The sequence below is a fragment of the Pinus tabuliformis genome, chromosome 3_2 (genome assembly GCF_031772625.1).
Source record: "Pinus tabuliformis cultivar Carrire ecotype Pingquan chromosome 3_2, CPIR1, whole genome shotgun sequence".
Lineage (NCBI taxonomy): Eukaryota > Viridiplantae > Streptophyta > Pinopsida > Pinales > Pinaceae > Pinus > Pinus tabuliformis.
The window spans coordinates 178398113-178405907 of NC_142302.1; positions in this window are offsets into that span (position 1 = coordinate 178398113).

Consider the following 7795-nt stretch of genomic DNA (forward strand, 5'->3'; position numbering starts at 1 on the left):
TTCTTGATTTCAGCATTCTCTACAAGTGTACAACCTGTACATTCCAATGTTAGGCAATGGAGCATCTTGCTGCAAAATAATATCATGCACTATTTCCTTTTTGGGTGGCAGACCTTTAGGTTCTTGAAACAAGATATCATACTCTGAAACAACCTTTTCTAAATCAGCTTGTTGTTTAGCATTACAGCCCTCAAATACATTGGTTTCATAAGGTTTCTTTTCCTTTGCAACCATCAATAAGAATTGTTTGCATGAATTTATCGTTCTTTTCATCTGCCCTGAGTTTATGAGAGTATAATTATTCTTGAGCTTATGAGCTCTTACAAAGTATTCGATTCCATCTTTAACAAGTAGATACTTGTTCTCAGCTCTATAGAAAATAGCTTTTCTATCATACAGGTAAGGACTTCCCAAAACAATTCCACATATATCCAAAGGAATTATGTCTAACTCAACCTCATCTACAAATGTTGACCCAAAAGAAAACTTGAGTTTGCACTGTCTAGTCACTTGTAGTTGTGCTTTATCATTTAACCATCCTAATGGGTATGGTTTCTTGTGAGGTGTAGTTACTAATCCCAACTTCTTTACAATTGTTTCAGAAATTAAATTTACTTGGTAGCCACTATCAAACAAAGTATCAATCTTTTGATGTTTGGAAATAACTCGAATATGGAAAAGCTCATGTCTTTTTTGCTCATTTTCTTCATCAATAGTAGATTGTGCAGAATTAATAGTAGATGCTTCATAATTATTACCTCTTATACCTGTGGCTGCAATGGTTATTTCATCTCCTGAGTCTGATCCCAAATCTTTATGAATAGCTACAATAGTCTTCTTCTTCTTGCCCTTGAACTTCTTAGGTCTCAGCTCAGGATGCAGAATCCAACAGTGCTCATCATCATGCCCATCCTTTTTACAGTGGGTGCATGAACCTCTGCTCTTCTGTGCAGTGTTAGCCTTCCTTGCTTTCCATTTCTGCTTTCTTTTCTCCTTATTCTTGCTTTCAGTGGGTTGGGATGATTCCCCAACTTCTAGACTTCCATTATTTCCTCTAGCTTCTAGACGAGGAGCTTGTACAGATACCTCATCTATACTAGTGGGATTAACCATGAGGATAGTGTGCCTCATGTAGCTGGGTAGACCACCAATGTACTTCAATAGAGTCTCAGGTGAGTCTAATGAGATTCCTAGAATCAATGTTATCTTTCTAAATTCTTGAGTGTACCCTTGCACACTTTTCCCTTTCAACTGTCAAAGAGTTTTCCAACTCATCATGGCTTGTTGCATGTAGGCCAACGGATAGAACTGCTTTTTGATTGCAGAAACAAATTCACTCCAGGCAGAGATAGTATTACTGTGTCTTTTCATGTCAGCTTGGGTTCTGCCTTCCCACCAAACCAAGGCAGTGCCTCCAAGGCGTAGGCTTGCCAACTGAAACTTGCTCTTGTCTGAATCAATATTCTGCACTCTGCAATAAACATCAATTTGTCTAATCCAATTGTCCAGCTTTTCTACATTCAACTATCCATCATATATAGGTAAATCAAATTTGACATCTAGTTTGATCAAAGATGATTTCTTTTTGTGTTCAAGGCTATTAGGAGGTGTGAGAAAGCTTTCTTCTTTTCCTTTTCCCTTTGAGTGGTCATGGAAGTGAGACTCATCTTCTCCCTTGTCTTGTTTAGAGCCTGATGAATCTTCATCCTTGTGTTTTCTAAAGTCCCTATACATTTCTTCTACCATGGACTTTATGGCTAGGAAACTATCTATGAATTGAGGGTCTGGTCCCATAGAACCTTCCTCTGACATTGTCTTCCAAGGATAGACTCTCCCAATTTCAGGATTAGTTTCGACCAACTCTCCTTCTCCTAATTTGAGCTTTGATCTAGTTAGCATTCAACAGCTAAAACAACACAAGATTATCTAACCTTAATAGCCTATAGCTCTGATACCACTTGATCTGCAAATCACTCGTGAGTGACCTCAGTTAATTAATTAATGAATGAAGGTATTACAAACTCATGTGCTGGTGTGTGTCTATGTTATTTTAAGCAACGGATTGATCAGATTGCAAAATACACAAGCACTGGAAATTGGAAAACAGTAAGAAAAACACAATAAGAAAATACAAGAACACAAAAATTAATAAGGAGTTCACCCTATCCTCCAGGGCTACGTCTCCGGTCCAGCTTTCATTGGTGGCCTTTTTTTATTGTGTCTTTAAAGCAAAGATTTACAATGAGGAGCTCAATTTGAGTCTCCTGAAACAGATAATGCCTGGCAGGGTGGTTCTTGGATTCCCCAAGCCACTAGAGTGCACAAACTCATTCCCTTTCCAATTCTTGACCTCTCTGGTCTTTAATGGGAGGAGCCCAATGTGATACTCAATTTTTGACAAATCCTCACAGGGATTGCTTGAACCTCTCAAGCCTTATGTCTGCTCGATGTTGCCTTAGGTCAGCTCGGCTCTCTGTTTTCTACTTGTTGCTTCACTGTCTCTTTCGCCTTTTCTTCACTGTTTTTCTTCTCTAGTTCTTCCTTATCGTGCTCTTCCTTGTTATGTTCTCTATCTGTTCATGGCTTAAAGCCAATTTGTCCTTAACTATTCGTTTCCTCTTCTGCCCCTTTGGATCGCCTGTTGTTGTTCGCTTGGAGTTCCCTACCTCTGCATCATCACCAACGTCTCACAGGGAGGTGGCCACTTGTCCTCTCATGAACTACGCCAACTCTTCCTCGATGATTCAATATTTCAGTTACACTGTGGAATGACTCATCCGCCAACTCAGCGGTCAAATCGGACTTCAAACTTTTATACACCGCGGCTTAATTCCCTTGTCAAATCTGGTTTCTCCATCGGGTGCAATCTCCGTTGTCAGATCTGGAGCCCCTAGATCCTACGGTGTTCGCTCATTACGCACGGTTGACTTGCTCGACCATTAGTGCGTGATGAGAGGTGGTTTTCTCTCTCATACACCAGACACACATCATGCGCTGAATGGAATCACTCGTTTTCTGCCAAATCCGCTTACTGCCCAAGGATGCCTCTGATATATTGCCGATTTTGGGAGCACGGGACCTGCCTTTCGCCTTAGCGCCTTCCCCATGGTTTGATGGCTTCCCATGCGACCGAGCACTTCAGGGATTTTCCTTCTCGAGGGGTTTTTCCCAGCGATGCGCGATTATCGCTAATCGCGCATCAGAAATGGCCTCCGTTTCTCGATCCGGGCTTCCTAACTGCCAGATTTTCCTCCTGCATGGTCTCCATGGGCCTCAGTCAACATGCTTTGACTGAGGTCCTCATTTTTCCTTGCTGGCTGAAAACTTCAACTGTCCAGAGGTCTTTCTGATCGCTCTTTGTTCATAAATTTCTGAGGTCTGTCCTGATTTGATATAGTCATAGTACTTTGCTGATTTTCGTGGATCCAATTCAGGTCAACAAGAAGGAAGAAGGGCTGAAGGCATTCTTCTTATCCCAAAGGACCTTAAAGCAATCATTGAAGCATAAGAGGTTTGTTGCAAAAGGTTGCTTGAATAAGCTCTTTATTAATATTGTTTGAAGTTCTTTTGTTCATTTTGATGATGACAACTTCTACAGGTGAGTCCTCAAATTCTTCTTTCTTCACAAGAGTCTTTGATGAAGACATGAAGCAAGACTTGTCCACCATGATGCATATGGTGAGAGAAATATATGAGGATGGAAGGAAGAATAGCATACTTAGAGAGCAGTTGAATTCCGTGGAGGAAGAGAACCAGTTGCTTTCTGACAAATTGCAGGAAATCGAGAGGCAACTTCATATTGCAAATATGAACCTGAAAAGGATGCATGAGTTGCAGACACAACTCTTTGTTGCCAAAGAAGCCTTATTCAAGTACCATCTTGAAGAAGAGGTAAATTATTCCTGTTTGTCTTCAATTTCCTCTAAGAATGTTTATATTGGTTCTTTTGAAAAACATACCAGACAAATAGGTTCCAAGCTAATGTCCAAGATGGGCTATGAAGGAAAAGGCTTGGGTAAACACGCACAGGGTGTTTTTGAGCCAATAATAGTTGAGAAAAGGCCTAAGTATTTGGATCTTGGCTATGGACAGTCTTATGGAGAGAGTTCCAAAGCTGACATGAAGGCCATTGAAATAGTTCCAAGAAGGAGTTTCATTTCAGGTCTTCTACCTCAAGAGTGTAAAGATTGTATTCATGGAGAATGCAATAGCTTGAAACATCAGTTGCAGGATGTAGATGTTTGTAAGCATACACTTGAACTACAGAGTTGTGGAAACTCTGAAAGCCTTGAAGAGATTGATGGTGTTCCAAGGGGAGCTACTTCTTCATTCAATTCATCTACTCATGAAGGCAATAAAGGTGAAAAAGAAAGGTATAAATCTGGTTCTTATCATATTCCTTTTGATTATGTAAAGCATGATAAATTTACATATAAGTATGGGAAAATAATTGCATGTTCCTTTTGTGGTTTGGATAACCATAATGTTTCTATATGTTGGAAGAGAATGGCCACAAACAAGAAACTTTTGAAGGAAAGGAAGCAAGAAGCCAAAGTTCCATTGACAAGGCAAAGCATGCTGTTAGGAGGATGCACATGTGTTGCACTTACTGCCATAAGCAAGGACATCTTGCTGCAAAATGTTGGACTAGATCCAACAATGCTTCCACGAAACTTGAAGAAGGTGGAAAAAGAAAATGGCAGAAATGGAAAGGAAGTTTCCATGAATGATGTGTTTCAGGATGATTCACATGTTGATGCTGATGTGTAGACAAAGGTAGCACCTTTGAAATGGATTGGTAAGAAATGGTTAGAGTTCTTATCCAATTAAGATTGCATGTCTTTTTGCATACATTTGCATTTCTTTGTTATGGGATGCAAGTTGCAGGATTTTACCAAGAAGGTGAATGGAAAAGTTGAGTAGGATACTCACTTTATTGCTGCAACATTATATTCATCTCAGCTTCGAAAGTACAGTGTGCTTAAGCGAAAGTTGAAGGATGAAATGCATTCATGAGAATGATGTAATGAACACAGGGATGTTGATGATTTCCTTGTTTTTGAACATGTGTGTGTGATTAACTTAAAGGGTTTATTTCTTTGGCATGCATGTAATGTAATATTGACTTGGGAAAAGTTGATGTGGTCTCCAAGATGGAGATAATGATAAAGTGTTTCATCTTTGAAAAAGAGTCCTAGAGGTCTTTTTCTACATGCTTGACTTAAAGGGTCATTTGTTTTAAAGACATGTTTTATGGGCTTGTTATCCAGTCCATCATTTGTATGTAGATGTAAGACATGGAGATAATTCACAAGATGTGAAAATTTGTTTCTTTTGTTGAAGTAGGAGTTTTAGGCCATTCAGTTGTTGTCTGTATTTCTGTTGTTGTTAACAGTTGTTGTTGACAGCTTGTCAAACAGGTACAAATGAAAATTTTTTGAAGCAGATGTAACTTCACATTTGTTTGAGCCACCTTGAATCAATGATCAAGGCAGAGAAGTTCAAACTACCTTCTATGACCTTCTCAACAGGAGTTCTGCATGAAGTCAAGGAGGAAAATAGTTCTTCCCAAGAGGACCAGCACATCCAGGAAGGAGAGTGGTCAAAGGCTTTGGTTTAGAGGCACTATGCAAAGAAGGTGTATGAAGGCTGAAAGAAGGGGGTGTTGTTACTCTCATTTACTGTTCAAATCAGAATGTCAGTCTTTTGGAGACAAAAAGTTCTTTTAATGGGAAGGTGTGATCCAAAATGGATTTTGGCTAGACTTCTAAGTCTAAAGTGTTCCTCATAGAGGAAAATGAAAGTCCAAGGATGCTATTGGAAATAGTCCCATTTCATAGATCTTCTCATTCTGAATCTACTGCAACTTGAATGGGCTAAAATGGACTTCAGATGAAGAAGTTATTGCAAAAAGAAGTTTTCCTTTGTCCGTTGAAAAGGAGGCAATTTTCTCATAAGTGGGACTTAAGGGAAAATGTGTTTTTAAACATAAAAACCGTTCGAGTCCATCATATCGCATTTCTTTATCGCATTGCAATAAATAAAGGGAAAGGACTTAAAACAGGTGCAAAGGCCTTCAGCGGACCTGACAGATTTATAAATCAAATAAGTAAAACTTTTGAATTCTGAAAGGAATGTCGTAAGTGGTATTTCAGGCGGGCTCCAAGCAGTAAGTGGTATTGGGCGGGCTCCACCCGAATCCATACATTGACTGACGCGTGGCACGGGAGAGGAGAGAGGAAACCGCTTTTTCGGGCGATTAATCCCTGTGTAAGTTAGGCACCCGAAATGGACTGTCAGCCATTGAATTAGGGGTCACACATCAACGGTCAAGATATGATCGATAGATCCGTGATCGGCATGACCAAAGGGAAGACCCCAGGGGTTGTTGCAACAATGATATGCAATGTGCCGATGTTCCAATGGGCTGATCGGCGATCGACGAACCCCTGATACCAGGGCCAATGCACATTGCAATTGCGACTTGTGATATGCCAATAAAAGGCATACCCGATAAGAATTATGGATGCGATTTCATAAGTTTTGAAATCTGGATTTTCGTATTTTCTGTGTATTATCCGAGTATCAGGTTTTTTGGCCATTATGCCATGCGATAGTGATAAGCAATATTTGGACGAACCTGATAGGTTTATAGGGCCGATTCCATAATATTTGAAGTCCGGGCTAAAGGCCCATGATGTGTTTTGCGTGCATTTTCCTGTGTATTTCTGTTATTTGGCTATTTCGGCCAGGGGAAGGCAAAACAATCGGTTTTCCCACGCCGACGGTTCCTTTCCATTGTAAACGGATTCTTGAGGTGAACAGTCGGGTTTTCCATGATGGAGGACTGTAACCGATGTGTTACAAATGCACAGAACGCATAATTACATAGCAAGAGTTGGACAACTGAAAAAAGTCGCTAGCACAAGCAGCTGAGGGAGTTTTTGGAGTCACTTGGAGGTCGAGCGAAAAACCAGAGAGCTGAAAGTTGTTGAGACAGTCACTTGTAGGCCAAGAGAATTGTTGATAGCTCACAGAGCTAGAGCCAAGAGCCGAGAGCCGAGAGCCAAAGCCAGAGCCAGAGCTGAGAGCTAGAGCCACCAGCCAGAGCCAAGAGCTAGAGCCATAGCCAGAGCTAGAGCCGAGAGCCAGAGTGAGGTAGAGCCAGAAAGCCAGAGAGATTCAGAGCCAGGGATAAGATGGTGTTCTAAGCCCATTGTGTTCTGTGTAAACTAGTGGAGTTGAGCGTAAATCTTGTGAAATGACTTATGCCATAATCCCAAAGAGCCTAGTCGAGTTGACTAGAGCTCAAGGAGACGTAGCCCAAGAGTTTTGGGTGAGCTCCATATTATATTGATGTTCTATGTGTTTGTTTTATTGCTGCATTATTTATTGTCACATGTATTTACATATCAACATAAACAATCGAATTTAAAGCGTTGAACAATTAAAAAAAAACACCAGCATACACCTATTTTCAAGCATTATTGATTCTGAAATTGGTTAATCATAATGTCTTGGGAATATTTAAGCTTTGGAAGTGGGAGAGGTTCTTGTAAGTTGACAAGAAGCCTTTAGTGCCCCATTTTTAGATCAACACTTTTCACCGGGATCTAAGCCAAGTTTACCACCAGATCCTTTATCATGCCTAAGCACTTGACTTTCTTGGAGTCAAAGGAGTACAAATCCTTGTATGGTCTAGTGATTTCCAAGCCCAGTTGTTCCATTACTGATAATGGCATGAGGTTGTGTGAGGCTCTTGAATCCATCATGAAATTATGCAACAAAATGTCAT